The 19,015-nt window shown below is 35.1% G+C and overlaps 1 protein-coding gene across 5 annotated transcripts in view; it reads left to right on the top strand.

Moving 5' to 3' along the window:
- The window catches only part of LOC121370783 (neuron navigator 2-like), a 212,107-nt gene that overhangs the window by 163,355 nt on the left and 29,737 nt on the right, over positions 1–19,015 (top strand). The window lies entirely within an intron of this gene.

Here is a 19,015-nt window from a genome sequence, read left to right as displayed (position 1 = left end):
TTCACATTTGATACAAATTATGTAGAATTGTTCAGCCAATAAATTTTTTTTAACTTGAAATAATTTGGAAAGGATTCAGATTTTTTTCTCCAATCTTGAACAGATTTTTTTTTTAGCTTTACTTGTATGTTTGCTTAAAATTATGTAGAATTATTCAGCAATAAAAATAAGTCGAAAACAACAGCAAAAAACTATGAAGTAATTTGGAAAGAATTCAGATATTTTTATATTTTTTCAAACAGGGAAACAAAATAATCGTATAAAATCTTTAAGAGGGTTTTTTTAATGGTAAAAATAGCACATTAATAGGTGCGACTGGTAACACAATTGGAGAAAAAAAGCAAACGTGATAAAAATGCTATCAACAACCTCTCTGTAGATATTGGCTGTAAATCTCCCAGTGGAGAATTGTGTTTAATCTTTATCTGCTCTGAAGAAACAAGAGAAAAAACCAGCGAGATGTGCCACAATGAGTCGATTTGAATTCCAACTGACTTTTTGCACTATCTGATGTGAGATAATGTCGGTTTGGTTTATTTCTGATGCATTGGAGAAACTCGAGATAAATCATAACATTTTGTTTGGGTAACAAGTATTCGCAGCTGCAGCTTGGACTTTAACTCCAGGTGTGATAATAGGAAACAGAAGAAAGCCATTGTGACTGTTTTGTAAAATTTATCATAATTTCTCCAGGATTTTTTTTTTTTTTTTTCAAATAGCAAAGGAAATAGAGTTCTTAGAATTTATATTTGTGACAAAAAAAGTTGGATTGCTATTCTGGGAATTAAAAAACAGAACGTACTTATTGTCTTAGTGAGAGATAAAAACATTGACACTCTTCAGTTGAAGAAGATAAGAAAGGTTTTTGCAAAGAAGTTATCTCCCATGATAAGCTGATTTGCCAGGTGCAAGGATGCCAATATCTAAATCTTGAAGGTTTTTGTTGAGAGAAGCCTGGAGCAAAGAGGAAAAATTAACACTGTATGATCTACCCACAGATGTTTTTTTTTTCACAGGCATAAAAAAAACCCCAGTTAAAACTATAGTTTCTTCTTAGACCTTTTTGACTGACAAAGGTGTGAGAGAGAGGCATCCAGCTGACGAGCCTGTGTTTGTTACAAGTGTATCCCTCCTTTTGATGAGGCCTATCTTATGACCAACCGCTTTGTCTTATCAGCACAATATCTTAACGAAGCGAATGATAATGGGTTACGTACTCAATCAAACTTGTGCGGCTCACTGCACTTTTAAGCATGGCCTGATATCTCTGGCTTCTTTCTGAGCCATCTGTGTTACAGTATCGAGATTTTCTCCAGACTCTGTCAAGTCCAAAGCTCCAACCAGACCACATTCTGTTAAAGGGACCCTTTTTTTTTCATTCTGCTAGACGAAAAAAAACAAAAAATCCCACAGACCAGTTCACTCTAGATACACTAGTTTGATGCAAGGTGTTCATGTTTTTAAACAAATTTTGCCTAGCTGTCGCACCAGTGTCTTTATCTGACTACCAAGACGTAAACTCAAGGGAATTGATGCAATGTTTTTTTGTGGATGTATATTTATAGCAGCTTGCTCTCCCTGTAATCATTGGGCAAGAGTACGTACACACATCGTATCTGTTTCTCTCTTATGAGTTCATAAATATGATTTTCTAATGTAGACATCTGCTGGAGTTGTTCTCCCCTGCACAGCTCTTCTCCGCGGTTGCCATCTGTGTGTCAGATATGCAGACCAATTCCGTTCCATCTCAGCTATAGGTCAGAGATCCTTCTCTGACAGTCTCTCCAGCATTTTTGGGATTATTTTCCATCTCCAACTTTTGTTTTTTCCCTGAACAAAGTACAGTACTGACCACCCAGTCATACTGTTGGTACCTCAGTATATATACTATACATGTACATGTGACTTACTCTTGATACCTACCATTCAGTTGGGTTTTTATTACCATGAACATAAATTGATGGAATTTTCTCTTGATTTACTTACTTGACTGGTAAAGTGTTTTGGAGATTTATGGAGGTTTTTTGTTTGTGTGAACTTAAAATGTGGAATTGAGGATTTTATAAGAAATTGCCTGGATGCTAGCTTCAAGTTTACAAGACATTAAGCAGATGTGTGAAAATTACATCATTTCTTGACTAATCTTTACTGAAATCTTAACTTTACAAAATGTGTGAAAAGGCTGACTTTGAGCTGCTGTATGACTATTCTTTCTCTGAATGGAAGGAGAACTATCTGGTTTGTATTCTTTTTATGTATTTTCTGTAGTTGTATAATTGTTTTGAAAAAAATTGAAGTTTAACGCCCAGTAGCTCATGCTGAGATTTCATATGTTAATAATTCTTTCGATTTTTTTTTTTTTTTTACTTTTAATCATCATTGTTTTCTCATTTCCCCTGTCACTTTATATCATCAGTTAACAAAAGTGTGCAGTAATTTATTACTTTTTTTTATAATCTGCCACTCAAGAAATTTCACTGGATGGTAAATTTTATTTTAATTTGGGAAAATAATTTCGGGTAATAATTGATATTGTTTTTTTAAAATAAATGTTTCTGCAATTTTTGAAGTTGAATTAATTTGACCAATTTTCTGACGACCTGAAATCAGTTTGACAGCAGATGTATTAGACTAGCTCACTCAGAGCTAGACCTGAGCTGTAATATTTTGTATTTTATTGTTTTCTATTCTAATATATTCTTAATATATTTTACCATATTTAGGTATTTTTGTAATGCGATATTACCTTTAGCATTATATAGAGTTCAGTGGCGTAGGAAGGTGCCAAAAAGGGGGGGGGGGGGCACACTTTTATATTTACACACTTTTATATTATTATAAAGCAAATATAAAGCAAAATATCTGAAAGGGGGGGGGGGCACATGCCCCCCTTGCACCCCCCCCCCCCATTTCCTACGCCGGTGGAGTTAACCAACTGATTTGTATCTGCCCAGATATTTACAACTGTTGGATGTCTTTGCTGAGATGTCATTAAAATTAATACGCATTCCTTTCATATCTGAGTTTAAAATTTCACTTAAGTCTCATCCAGACAGTTCTAAAATAAAAGACTTTTCATCTTGCATGCATGTCCTTTGAACTTGAGATGCCCCCAATAATAGCCTTACATCATGGTGGAATAATCTTCCAAGTAATAACCCATGAGATAAGACCATGGACATACTGCTTTCCATAATACATGGTCCGAGAGTTCCAGGTGGCACCTGGCACTGAGTGATGTTGATAATATTGAGCATCACACATCTCGGTCAGGTACTAAACAAGTTGTATAATTACCGCCGTCGATGCAGTCTTTTTAAAAGTTGAATGGCAGGCAGTTTGTGCAGCCAGCGTGTGAAATGTTTATCACTGGCTGCAGCGGATTGAGAAAGTCTTAATGGATTGATAACGACAATTATGGCTGGCCCGAACAGGATTCTCAACAGTTAAGAACGCTGTTAACACCTGTAATGCTAATTTTAGTTTATAAATGCCAGTGCCATGCGTTGAAATAATCTACTGTGTAGTATCCTGTAGTGCATGAACATATGGTATTTGTGTGTCTTTTTGTGTCGTCTTTTTGAAGTTAAAAGATATTACTCTTTTTGTTTTAAAGTTTGTTTTGTTTAATGACACCACTAGAGCACGTTGATTTATTAATCATCGGCTCATTTGGCAGTTGTGCCATATAGTCTTAGAGAAGAAACCTGCTACATTTTTCCATTAGTAGCAAAGGAAATTTTATATGCACCACCCCACAGACAAGATAGCACATACCATGGCCTGATGCACTGGCTAGAATGAGAAATAGCCTAATGGGGATCAATCATTAATTAATTAATTTTCTCTTGTTCCAGTTGTAGTATCAAAATAATCACAAGTTGGACTCCAAATAGTTGTAGTATAAAACATATTGAGGTGTTGCAAAATAAATCAGGTTTTTCCTTACTTTTCCAAATACCTCTTTGAATTCGTTCATCAAGTAAAACTGGAGGAAAGGAAATGTTTTATTTAATGATGCACTCAACACATTTTATTTACGGTTATATGGCATTGGACATATGGTTATGGACCACACAGATATTGAGAGAGGAAACCCGCTGTTGCCACTTCATGGGCTACTCTTTTCGATTAGCAGCAAGGGATCTTTTATATGCAACATCCCATAGACAGGAACCGGCCTCGGTGGCGTCGTGGCAGACCATCGGTCTACAGGCTGGTAGGTACTGGGTTCGGATCCCAGTCGAGGCATGGGATTTTTAATCCAGATACCGACTCCAAACCCTGAGTGAGTGCTCCGCAAGGCTCAATGGGTAGGTGTAAACCACTTGCACCGACCAGTGATCCATAACTGGTTCAACAAAGGCCATGGTTTGTGCTATCCTGCCTGTGGGAAGCGCAAATAAAAGATCCCTTGCTGCCAGTTGGAAGAGTAGCCCATGTAGTGGCGACAGCGGGTTTCCTCTCAAAATCTGTGTGGTCCTTAACCATGTCTGACGCCATATAACCGTAAATAAAATGTGTTGAGTGCGTCGTTAAATAAAACATTTCTTTCCTTTCTTTCCCATAGACAGGATGGCACATACCACGGCCTTTGATGTACCCGTCGTGGTGCACTGGCTGGAGCGAGAAATAGCCCAATGGGTCCACCAATGGGGATTGATCCCAGACTGACCACACATCAAGCGAACGCTATACCACTGGGCTACATCCCACCCCAAAACTGTGGAGGAGCATGTTAGATAATAAAATGTATTTTAAATACAGAAGATACTGAGTTTATAACTTCTTCAGCTACTGAGTCAGTGTCCTAATTTAACAGAATTACTATTTTTGCCAGAAAGACACAAAATATAATAACTTGAAATTTATATTATTTTGTTTTTTTAACTCAAATGTGTAGGTATCCATTGCTGACCAGATGTCTGTTAAATAGCTTGGTGTTTAGCAGCAAATGGGTTAACGACACCAAGGTGTGTGGAGTCACCCTGCCTGGCTAATCAAACACATTGGCCTGCTGCTGGTTTGGGTTATGAATTCCATTGTGGACTAAACAGGTGCAGGACGTCATAAGCTCTGTGATTATTTACCTACACACCGATTTGTTTTCACTTCCAATAGTTCCTCTGATCCTGCTTTTCTTTGTGATAGGGAAAGTCTTTAGTGTTTTCTGACAGGTCCAATAGTAGAAATAGTTCTCACCGTTTCTCTCCCTCTGTGCTAATGTTCCGCAAACATTGTTTTCATACTTTTGATGGTTCATAGTTTAGGTCTAAAGAACAATATTCGGAGTTCCATGGTGTCTGTACCCATACTGTAAAATGTGTGTCTGTTTAGGCCTGTTCGTATATTGGCTGCAATCACATATTGTAAAATGTGTGTCTGTTTAGGCCTGTTCGTATATTGGTCTGCAATCACATATTGTAAAATGTGTGTCTGTTTAGGCCTGTTCGTATATTGGCTGCAATCACATATTGTAAAATGTGTGTCTGTTTAGGCCTGTTCGTATATTGGCTGCAATCACATATTGTAAAATGTGTGTCTGTTTAGGCCTGTTCGTATATTGGCTGCAATCACATATTGTAAAATGTGTGTCTGTTTAGGCCTGTTCGTATATTGGTCTGCAATCACATATTGTAAAATGTGTGTCTGTTTAGGCCTGTTCGTATATTGGTCTGCAATCACATATTGTAAAATGTGTGTCTGTTTAGGCCTGTTCGTATATTGGTCTGCAATCACATATTGTAAAATGTGTGTCTGTTTAGGCCTGTTCGTATATTGGCTGCAATCACATATTGTAAAATGTGTGTCTGTTTAGGCCTGTTCGTATATTGGCTGCAATCACATATTGTAAAATGTGTGTCTGTTTAGGCCTGTTCGTATATTGGCTGCAATCACATATTGTAAAATGTGTGTCTGTTTAGGCCTGTTCGTATATTGTCTGCAATCACATATTGTAAAATGTGTGTCTGTTTAGGCCTGTTCGTATATTGGCTGCAATCACATATTGTAAAATGTGTGTCTGTTTAGGCCTGTTCGTATATTGGCTGCAATCACATATTGTAAAATGTGTGTCTGTTTAGGCCTGTTCGTATATTGTCTGCAATCACATATTGTAAAATGTGTGTCTGTTTAGGCCTGTTCGTATATTGGTCTGCAATCACATATTGTAAAATGTGTGTCTGTTTAGGCCTGTTCGTATATTGGCTGCAATCACATATTGTAAAATGTGTGTCTGTTTAGGCCTGTTCGTATATTGGCTGCAATCACATATTGTAAAATGTGTGTCTGTTTAGGCCTGTTCGTATATTGGTCTGCAATCACATATTGTAAAATGTGTGTCTGTTTAGGCCTGTTCGTATATTGGTCTGCAATCACATATTGTAAAATGTGTGTCTGTTTAGGCCTGTTCGTATATTGGCTGCAATCACATATTGTAAAATGTGTGTCTGTTTAGGCCTGTTCGTATATTGTCTGCAATCACATATTGTAAAATGTGTGTCTGTTTAGGCCTGTTCGTATATTGGCTGCAATCACATATTGTAAAATGTGTGTCTGTTTAGGCCTGTTCGTATATTGGCTGCAATCACATATTGTAAAATGTGTGTCTGTTTAGGCCTGTTCGTATATTGGTCTGCAATCACATATCATCATTTCTTCTTCTATCAGCCATTTTATAACAATGTTTTCAGTTATCTCATTCCACTCATCATTACATCCATCCGTCCGTCCGTCCGTCCGTCCGTCCGTCCGTCCGTCCATCCTTCCAGGTTGATCTAAATCAGTTTGATTGACTATGTTCTAATCCACTATCCCATCCATTCATCTACCAAAAACCAATCCATCCATCTGATTTGAGATAATCCAGTTTGACGAACTCTGATCCAAACCATTTATCTATTCACCAATCTACTCGGCCATCTACTCACTTGCCAGTCCGTCTGTCCGTCCATCCATCCATCCAGGTATCTATCTGTCCATCCATCCATCATCCATCCATCCATCCATCCATCCATCCATCCATCTGTCTGTTCATCTGTCCATCCATCCATTGATCCATCCATTCAAGTATCCATCCATCCATTCATTAATTCATTCTGCATCGTTAAATAAAATATTCCTCCATTCATTTATTTTTCCATCCATCCATCCATCCACATCCATCCATTCATCCATCCATCCATCCATCCATCCATCCATCCATCCATCCATCCATCCATCCATCCATCCATCCATCCATCTGTCTGTCCATCTGTCCATCCATCTGTCCATTCATCCATCCATCCATCCATCCATCCATCCATCCATCCATCCATCCATCCATCCATCCATCCATCCATCCATCCATCCATCCATCCATCCATCCATCCATCCACCCACCCACCTACCCATTCCCTCAGTTTTATTGTTAACCTGGCTAGTTTGCTATCATCCAGTACACTAGTAGTGACTGACAGTTTAACCTATTCATTTAATTGATTGCTTCTCTCTCTCTTTTTTTTTCTCTCTCTCTTTTTTCTTTCTGTCTCTCTCTCTTCTCTCTCTCTTCTCTCTCTCTCTCTCCTCTCTCTCTCCTCTCTCCTCTCTCTCTCTCTCTCTTTATCTCTCTTTTTTCTCTCTATTCATTTACACTCACTCTCTCTCTCTCTCTCTCTCTCTCTCTCTCTCTCTCTCTCTCTCTCTCTCTCTCTCTCTCTCTCTCTCTCTCTCTCTCTCTCTTTATCTCTCTCTCTTTTTTTCTCTCTCTATTCATTTACCTTCAGCTGCCTCACTCCTATAGTGTGTGTTTACTTTTTGCCTCGTTTTGCACATGACCCCTGCAGTTTCACACAGAGTGACTCCTGCTATTGTCATCACCGCAGATTATGATCTGTTTATTTGTTTTTATATCCTCCCGCTACAGTCTACTACACCATACTTGACACTATACCACACAGCCAACAAAAGATTAAAATTTGTTAACAGCATCTAAGATCAGATTTATCGAACATAAACATCTCAGAATGTAAAAAACCCCTGCAATATAATGTTTAAAAAAAAACATTATTCAGCAGTATACTGTGCAACTGCTTTAACAGTGTCTATATTGTCGACCGTGCCTGTATGGCAGACTTCACTATTTAAGGGTAGCTATCTCTCTTACTGCCCATCACTGCCCTGAGACTAGTTCAAGGAGAGTAGTTTTAGCTCCCCTTAGCAGGTGAATTTATCGGGCTGCTGGTGCTCCCTTGCACCTGCCAGTGCAGGCGGTCCCTCCTCTCCCCTCCCCCACCTTTTCTGACAGGTGTGCGCTACAACAGCTTGTTCTGATTGTGCATGTAAAACCCTATGACATGACATGACATGGTTTCAGTTTGGTAATATCTTAAATTTCTCCTCATAATCTCAGTTAGGGGCGCAATTAATCAATCCCCTCAGTTTGTTTCATGTTTAGGTCTGTGGTATAACCTGATTAATGTGTTTAATTTTACTGGTCTTTATTAATTATTAACCAGCTGGTTATTTTGTACAAGATTTTTAATATGAGACTATCAGTGTATTATAAAATTAAATCATATTAAATTATATGCATCTGTATTATGTTGAAAAGCTAGCTAACTAGAACACCTGTTCTGACTGGGTCCCACTTTTTTCATAATAAAAATAAACTTTTATGTTTTTTTAGCATCATATTGGTTTACACATATTATTATATTCATATCGGCATCATATTCAACATTATGGTAAATGTACATGTAGTTAGCATTTGAAAAAACCAAACATATTTTCAACAAGATTTCATAGGAGGCTATAAAGCTGTTTGAGCCATGTGTAAATCAGACAATTAGTGCATTAAATATTGATTTAGAAAATCCACACACAACACAATAGTGAGTGATTCACACCTGCTATGTCACAATAACAAAGGTGAGAAACAATTAACTGCTGTTTGATATGACTCACTGCCTGGTTTAACGGTGCAGTGCTGAAATACATGTATGTATACTAACACACAGAAGAGATACTACCCCAATTTTTTGTCAGTAAATGACTCATTTTACTCCAGCTATGTACTATTTTGCAATTTTCTATGTAACATATTGCTATAAAACTTTTACAAGTCGAAATCCTGATTGGAAATGGCTTCTAATCATTTAAATGTATTAATAACTATTGTCCATACATTTTGGTGACACTTACGTGAACACTGAGTTTCCTTTGTGTATCAGTATATTACATGCAGTACAGATGCATTCCAAACTAATATTGTATACCATGGTGTTCAGTTTTTAATATGATGACACACACACATGTATTTGTGTGGAATATATTGCACTGTAATATAATGACATAAACTGGATGTACAATTTTAATTTAATGTACACTTAATTATTACAGTAATGTATCAGTGTAAATGATTTCTCTAACTGATCAAATTATGCTTTGAAAATTGCATTGCCGCAGTAATGACTGTGTTTCAGCAAAATGTTTCTATGATCCATTGATTTTCTAAAGACGTTGATAAAAGAGTTCAGTATGATGTGATATTTGTGCTGGATGGCAACAACATTGTGATCTCTGGTCTGTAAGAGGCAGTTTTATTTTACTTGGATATCTTCTGCGCAGAACTGAGTTTGTAATTGTACAGTCCTAAATATGGAAGTCACTGTTCAAGACCGTAGGAAGGATTTTAGTTTGGTAGGTAAAATATTACATTTGTTAAATAAATGTAAAAAGTATCATTAGAAAAATTTACAGGATATATATACATGTATATATTTTTTTTTTTTTTTTTTTTTTTTTAAATAACTGTTTTTAAAAATAATAATGCAATCACATTTACAAGTACCTGATATTTTGTTCTAGTAGCATTTGTTTTGGGTTTTTTAAATTTTTTTTTATTTGGTATGATTAAAACAAGTTTTACAATACTTTAAGATAGCATAAATGTATGCCATTTATCTTATTGTTATTACAGAATGTATTTTGCAAATAGTGTTTCATAAAGTAGTAATTGTTAGGATACTTTCCCCCCCCCCCCCCCCCCCAAGAAAGTACATGTATGAGAGGGCTGTTAATAAAATTTGTTAAGTTTGTTATATTAACCACTTATATGAAGTATAGGTACAAAGTCAACAACACCAGTAACAGCATTTACTAAGTTAATGTAAAATAATATCAAATACATATATTGTAGTTCATTATAACATTCTTTTGACAAAAGCAAAATCTTACTCATGTTCATTTGATTGTCAAAAGAAAAATTAATTCTGTTAAATCTGGGTCTCGGGTGAATACATATGACACTGATACTTTTTATATAGTTTTAAAGTTTTTATTTGGATTTCTTGTTTATGCAACTGCATTTTTCTCATGTTTCACACAGCCAGACATATTATATATGGTGGAAGCTGTAACTGGATATAATGGCCATGTGGCCATTGCACATCTTTGATGTAAGATTTGCAGTTTTCTGGAAACATTTTTTTAAAGAATCTAAGATCAGATAATTGCAGATGAACATGGTGTAGTGTGGACGTTAATGTCATCTTATCTCAGAATTTATTGAACTTGACAAGAGTTGCATCTTGTAAAGAAAAAAAGTAGTTAAAGAGTTTTTGCACCACTTGACATCTTGTAGAACTTTTTATATGTTTATGTACATGTATGCACCCAAACTTATGTTTGATACACGATGTGGAACAGCATTAATTTCAACAAGTGGGTTTTTCACAGACAAATGTGAAGGAAAAATAATTATGGTTGCAAGTACATTCTGTAGCTTGATTTATGTTTAAAACTGTAAAAGTAATTTTTTGTTTTGGTGCAAAACAAATTATTAATTTGCAAACTTTATGACTTGGGGAAATGTTCTGTAATATATCCATAATTTTTTTTAATTTTTTTTACTTTGTGAATGCAACTGATACTGTTTTAGGCTACCAAGCAACCTTTTTCTAAACCTTTTCTTAAAATTGCCAATTTGTAAAAAAAATAAAAACCGACTAAAAATGAGATTTAAAAAATGTTTTTCTTTCAAATTTCTGTGGAGCTATGAGATAAAGTTACCATAAAAATATTTGCCAACACTTATGAGGATACATGGGTTCTTTAAATTGCTATTTGGTGACAGATTTGGTTGTTGTTTTGCGGTTGCATCTGTTCACAGCTGGTGTTCCAACTATCAACACATGGTCTCACAAGAGATTTGCCAGCCATGTCTGTTGGTCCTTGTGTCTGTAATGTTATGACTTCATAGATGAAAGATTTTTGTTTGCTTGTTTTCAAATATTTGCCTAATTTGAAAAAAGGATACCATTATTGGAGTTGGTGATATAAACTAAAAACAGATGGCAGGAATATTCTTTATTACTTTGAAACACTGTTGCCATTGGTTGAAAGATTTTGTAACCTCATGTAAGAAGCGTGCATATAGGATATGTGTGATATATGCCAGTTGATGATTGGTCTCAGTTCGTTTGCAGTTAAAAATTCCGGGATCGCGACCGGGATGCGAACTGGGATCCCACTATTTGTACACTGGGATCCCACCTAGAATGCAGGATCCTGGGCCAGGATTTCATTTCCCAATGATATCCTGGTTAATCCTGCCAGGATCCTGGTCTGTTTTTCACTTCGGTCTTATATAGTAGCAAAATGAAACACACATTGATAATTTCATCTTTTTTTTTTCTTTTTTTTATAATTTGAATTCGACAGGGGCTAACGTTGAGTGAAATGAGTTGCAAGACTTCTGTTGGCCTTGAGTTTAGTTTGCTAGACAACTCTCTGTTATTCATTCCTATTTCTTGTTTCCAGAAACAAATTTGTCTGCCGGGAGACATTTGTTTTATTGAAAGGTTATGACCAGTGAAAACAACTGCTTGTAATAATTCTGTATTCGGAGACATCTTGTCACAGCTCCAATAATACTTGTTTTTGCTCGTTCTCTACTTTTATTACAGCTGGCCATTAGGCCTGGTGGTCTTGGTAACTTAGGAATTTCTATCATTTTTTTTATCAATATGAATTTATATATATACCCGGTATATATACATATATATATATATATATATATATATATATATATATATATATACATATATATATATATATATATATATATATATATATATATATATATATATATATATATATACCTGGGGTGTGTGTATATATATATATATATATATTTTTTTTTTTTTTTTTTTTTTTTTTACTTCAAAAGGATTGATTTCTGCTATTGAAGATCCACTTTTTTCCCACAACAAAACATGCACAATCAAATACATAAAAATCCCTTTATAGAAAATTCTTTGTAAATTAGATAATTGGAAGATACATTCAATCCCAGCAGACTGCTAAATGTGTTTTTAGTTATAGGTGACCTTAATACTGAGGTAATATTGTAATAAAGTGTCGTTATTGATAGAGGATGTTGTTTAAGTTTAAACAGAAGATCTTAACTAATATGTATTTGTAGGCCGTGTATTTTAAGCCGGAACTTCATCCACGCCATTTTGCACTAACGTTAACCCTTACCTGTATAAATGGTAATTTACCATCTGTAATTTTACACTAATTTTCGCAGTGCTTAACTTTCAGAAATATTTCCCTTTTCACTTTGGATTATTAAGGTATGCAGAGCACTGTACACGATTTTGAATACCATTTGTAAGATCACAGAGGAGAAAGGTCATTATAAAGACTTTTTTGTTTAAAACAGCTCTGTACACATTTTGGGGATTTAAAAGAAAAGCACAAAATATTTGTGGTCGTTTACCAAATGATTTACTGGTCCAAAGAGCCGTTCATTGGACAGATTGTTTCATTCTTTGTGTTTCTGCACAGCACTTTACCATTATGGCCAATTTGTAAGAAATGAAAACATCATTACCACTGGGAAATATGGCTGTGGAATTTGGTGCTCTGGTGCTGTAACCCCATCTAGTGCATTCTCAGTCATATTTGGGAAATATAAAAGAATTGTAATTGTAGAGTCACAGCATTGATTGCAGAGTGGTAAAATTTATCCAGTGCAGTTTAGGTCTCTTAAAACCAATCTTATGCAGTCGATAATGCATTAAGTAAGAAGAATTTATGAAAGTGGATCTTTTGTTTGCCAAAGATTTTTTTATATAGAAAATTACAGTATTTATTTACACAAAGTAAGCATTTATTTATATATAAAAAGCATTCAGTTACACAAAAGCATTCAGTTATACAGCTGTATACACTTTAAATCATTATTTCATATATATCATGAGTTATCTTTCCTTTATAATTATTATTAATATTTTTTTTGTGTAATAGCAAACTGGAATACAACTACATGTTAGTTCACTATAGATATTTTCGTGTAGCTAAATAATGGAAACCAGAACCTGTTGATTCAAGATCGTTAAAGACCAGACACTAATTAGAAAAGTGAACTAAGCTATCTCTTTTCAGTCGGTTTCCTTTTTCGATATTCTATAATTAAAAACAGTGTCATCAATTTGCCGCTGTTAATCTGTAACTTTCATCAGACATATATTTAATCAAAATGAAAAGAACCCACATCAGCTTCTTAATCTTAATGAAATGTTTACAAACCAGACCCCTTTATAGCTGGTTCCGTGTGATCAGTTCGTTTACCTGATAAACCAACATGTTTACTGTTATGCTAGTACAGTGCATATGTTAGTTAAAGGCGCAATGTCTACAATATTCTTAATGCCAAAATACAGAAAGGATTTTCTTTTGCTATTTAGTAATATTTACACAAAGTTTTCATAGTTTTATACAATGAAACACCCCAAAACCGGACCCTCAGTAAACCAGAATTCACTCAAAACCAGATGTTTTCACTGTATATTTTAAAATATCAGTACAGAACATAGTCTGTTTAAATCAGACACCCCTTTAAACCAAACTTCTTACTTGGTCCTCTGGGTGTCCAGTTTAAAGAGATTCACTGTATATCTAAGTCAGTATATTTTATTGGGCACATCTCGGTTGTGTCATGATATTAAAAAATATGTATATAATTTCTTATATTGTACATGTATATCTTTTGGCATGTATTGACAGTTTAAGCCCTATCTTGTGTGATACACAGAAAACATTAAGCAGAATATTCATTAGTAAATGGCACATGGCAATTTTTATTGGCTACTGCAACCTCCACCACAATGACATTCTGCTAAAGATTGTTAAGTATTTTTTTATTCTGAAAAATTAGTATTGATTATTTCATCGATGAAATTTTGACAAAAAAGAAAATTGTATTTAGCTTTATAGTCTCTCTACATATTACCAGGGGTGCCATTAGCAACATGGTGCCTTAATTGCTCACTAATTACTCCCAGTCCTCTCTTTGGTTTTGCAAATGTATAGAAAACAGCATTGCAAATGGTGATGGGATGTAGGTTTTTTATTTTTATTTGCACTGACAATCAATGGGAATTGTTGTTGTGAAAACATGACAATTCATAAAGATGGTATTTGAGTCTTTGAAAGTAGGTTTTTTTATGTGCTAAAACCATTGATGTGTATAAGTGTTCCCATGGCAACCAATCTATTTCATTTATGGATTACAGTTTTGTCAGAACTGTTTGGCAGTTTGAGAGTTTATTTGCTGTAAACAAATTGTACTAAAAAATAAAATCATAAAGGTCAACTTAATATTATTATTATTTTATTTTTTAAAAACCCAGAAAACCTGCCACCAAACATTATTTGTGCAAAAAGACATTTATTTGAGGTTTAAAAAAAGTGCAATTTTATATCAAATAAATTTGTTTATCCATAACATTTGACAGTTATTGACAATCACTGACAGATTAATTTGTGGATGATTTGATTTTCATCTTGATATCTAAATCACCTTCTCCCTGTCGGAATGATGTTCACAATTTCTCGGTTACTGGATCTCTCATACAGGCAGAGAATGCAGACAGTCTACACAACGACTGTCGATATTGGTGCAAATATTTCTTAATTTTTCTGCCTGGCTATTAATTTGGTTTGATTGTCTGACCTTTCATCACACAGAATTGATTGTTTGTGTAGCTGAATGTCATTTTTCTAATCTGCTTTCCAAATGCTGGATGGAATCAGTTTGATTTGTAACTTTTTATACTACTTTGGTAAAAGTTTATATATATAAGTGAAGAAAAAAACAATATCTTTTTATCAACAGTTATTGGTAGATTAAAATAAGTATGTAGTACATTTAACATTACTAAAATGTTTTTTGCTTTTTTGGCATATTGAATTGCATATTATTTCTTGTGAATATTGCTACAAAAATATATCTACACTGAATTAAATAAGAATATAAAAATATAAATCTCATTCTTTTCAAGCTTGGTGTAACCAAAGGCCATGGTATGTACTATCTTGTCTGTGGAATGATGCAGTTAAAAGATCCCTTACTTTCTTCTCTAATTATCTGTGTGGTCCTTAACCATAAGTAAAACACCATGTAACCGTAATTAAAATATGTTTAGTGCTTTCTTAAATAAATAATTTCTTTCTTTTTTCTTTTTTAAGCCTATATACATGTATATAACAGTTGCTTTAACAAATTCCTGTCACAGACGACTTAAATTATACTGGTGGGGAATTTCTATATTGAAGGGAAGAAGGGAGGTATGATGAGATTAGTATAGACAAAAGATGAAACATTTAACCTGTGCAGTGAAACACTGTAAGAAGTAAGAGTGTCTAATACGTCTGTTGATAGTTGTACGTTCTGTTGATAGTTGAATGCCAGACATCCAGGTGTTTTCAGTACACCCATTAGGAGTTGTGTAATAGAAACGGACTCTGCTGACATGGAAAACACTGGCCTGGTGCACCTTGTCATTGCTGTTTTCATACATTTCCTCTGATACCTCTGAAAGGACCACCATGGTTACATTGTGTAAGTGAATACCAATGAAAAGGTGTAAATCATTTGAAGGAGGTCTGAGATTTTGTCAAATAATTCTACAATTAGGGGCTGAGAATGTGTTGAATCGTTGTCCATTATTCACCCATATTGTATCAAACAAAGAATATCAGTGGACAAGGAATATATTATATATATATATATATGTTGACAGTGCTCAGGAATTGCTGATTTCATGATATAAGACATTGTTAAAACGATCACCTCAGAGAAAGAAAGAAGTAAGTTGTTAGAAAATGAGGGGAAATTATCAAATAAATTTGTTAAAAATAATTAAAGAGCAGTTTATTTTAAAGTAATAAATTCTTATCTTCAGCTCTTAATCAGCAGTGCATTTCTTAAAACTGTGCAGTTGTTTATGGACACTAAAACTATAACAATTATGAAAACCTACCTCAGGCATATTACAGAAACTTGCTCTAAGCATTGATGGAACCCTGTTCTAAGCACAATAAATTCCTTTCAGCACCATTTTGACTTAATCGCCAGACAAAACAACATCAGTTGATGGAATCCAGTTCCAAGTTTGATAAATATTCTATTTAAAGTTTGTTTTTTATTTAACGACGCCGCTAGAGCACATTGATTTTTTATCTTATCATCGGCTATTGGACGACAAACATATGGTCATTCTGACACTGTTTTCAGAGGAAACCCGCTGTCGCCACATAGGCTACTCTTTTTACGACAGGCAGCAAGGGATCTTTTATGTGCGCTTCCCACAGGCAGGATAGCACAAACCATGGCCTTTGTTGAACCAGTTACGGATCACTGGTTGGTGCAAGTGGTTTACACCTACCCATTGAGCCTTGCGGAGCACTCACTCAGGGTTTGGAGTCGGTATCTCGATTAAAAATCCCATGCCTCGACTGGGATCCGAACCCAGTACCTACCAGCCTGTAGACCGATGGCCTGTCACGACGCCACCGAGGCCGGTATATTCTATTTAAGACCAGCTATTTAACTTTAACTCCAAACAAAACTTTTAATTTATGGAACGTTGACCCAGGCATGATAAATTCCATTCGACACCATTTTGTTAATGCTTTATGTCCAAGCAAAACAACTTTAGTGGATAAAACCATTTTCCAACCATGATGATTTCCATTTGGCTGCCATTATGACCTCATCTCCAAACTTTTAATTTAAGCAACTATAATTAATGGAACCCTATTCCAGCCATGATAAATTCCATTCAGCACCATTTTGACCTAATTTCTAAACAAAACCACTTTCATTACCAGAAAATCTTTATGTTTAATCTCTAATATATGCTTACCATGTTGAACCAGTGTATATATTAACAGTTAAATATTTACTTGTTTACTGAAAGCCTGGCCGTTCCACATGTTGCAGGGTGTGTGTGTGTGTGTGTGTGTGTGTGTGTGCCACTGTCATCTCCCTGAGTTCTGTTAACACCTTGCATCTGTTTGTTCTTGTACCTTTGAAAGTCTTCAGTTTCTTGGTTCTGTTATCCAGTACATGCAGTTTGGGAATGGTTGCTTGTTTTTCCTCCAGCCTCTGACTGACTGAAGTGAGACACTCTCACCAGCTGGATTTGAATACCGAGACGGGATTTTTCCCTTTACAATGACTTTTATCGAAGAGCTGAACAAATAATGCTCTCCGACACTTTCATTTGATGTTGGTGGATCTACCTGGAAATCTGCAATCGGCCTTATTTCTCTGGTGTCCATGGAGAACCGCCTGGTCCAGTGTTTTCAGATCTCGTTTACCTATCCAAACAGTGGGCTGAATATTTTCACTCAATATCGGTGTTTTTCTGGCATCTCGGACTTGTATATCAAAGGCTGTGGTATGTGTTATCCTGTCTGTGGGATGGTGCATATAAAACATCCCTTGCTACTAATGGAAACATGTAGTGGGTTTCCTTTCTGAGACTATATATCAAAATTACCAAATGTTTGACATCCAATAGCTGATGATTATTAAGTCAATGTGTTCTAGTGATGTCGTTAAACAAAACAAACTTTAAATAAAAGATCCCTTGTTGCTAATTAAAAAAAAATGTTGCTCAGAGGGCTACATGTCAATATTATTAGATGTGTGACATCCAATAACCAATGATTAATAAATCAACTCTAGTGGTATCGTTAAACAAAATAACTTCAACTTTATTATATTCCCAGACCAGACTGTGTGTGTTTTTGATATTTGGTTTGTTTCAGGATTGGATTTTTTAAGGAGATGGGTTTTTTTTTTTTATATATCATTAACATAGTGATTCATTAACTGTTGCTTCCAGTATTTAAGCACTGACAGGTCACAGTAACATCAATTTAGCCAAACCTACTGGGGCAATCTCCTCTCTCAAAGCACCCACTTATAATCCCCAACTAATATGGCACAGTTTGACCTGTATTAAAAAGCCACCTGTCTAAAGAGGAAATTTTTTCATACTTCAGTGGCTGCTAAACACTGGTTTGATTTTACATGTGTATATAATCTGATAATTTTTCTGTATGAACTGTTAAAACAAAATGTGCCTCATCAGCATTTTGGGTATGTGTTACGGTATTCTGGATCTCATTTAACCAGCCTACCATGGGAAAAGTCTATAGCTAATTGAATAGTGCTTTGACCTTTTATAGTTAAGTAAACATTTTTTGGCTGAAGATATTGATTGCAGGTTTTTCCTCAATGGTGCATTGTTTTTCTTTGAAGTGTGTTTTACCACACATGTGATCCATTGTATCTGAACATAACATGAATAATACAGTACAAAACCACATGCAGTGGTAAAAAGGTTATGCTTTTCCCAGTGGACACCATGAAAGAAGTATTGTATATACAATGTAAATAGTTCTGAATCGGTAGTGTTTGCCCATTTCTAAGGTTTACTTTTTGTCATTTTGCTCATTCCCAAGGTCAGAGAATTACCGATAACAGATCTGGGTCTCGTTCCATGAACTAATCTTAGCACTAAGATCACCGTATGTGCATAACTACCTATATTCCAGCATTTTTAATGTAGATTTTTCATTGTGTTTAAAATGATGATATAAAAAAAAACCCAATGCAATCCAAGCATAACCTTTATAAAACAATTCACATCATTGCAATGCATGAATTCAAGGG

The sequence above is a fragment of the Gigantopelta aegis genome, chromosome 4 (assembly GCF_016097555.1).
Source record: "Gigantopelta aegis isolate Gae_Host chromosome 4, Gae_host_genome, whole genome shotgun sequence".
Taxonomy (NCBI): Eukaryota; Metazoa; Mollusca; class Gastropoda; order Neomphalida; family Peltospiridae; genus Gigantopelta; species Gigantopelta aegis.
The sequence above is the reverse complement of the archived record's forward strand: the minus strand, read 5'-3'. Positions and strand labels throughout refer to the sequence as shown.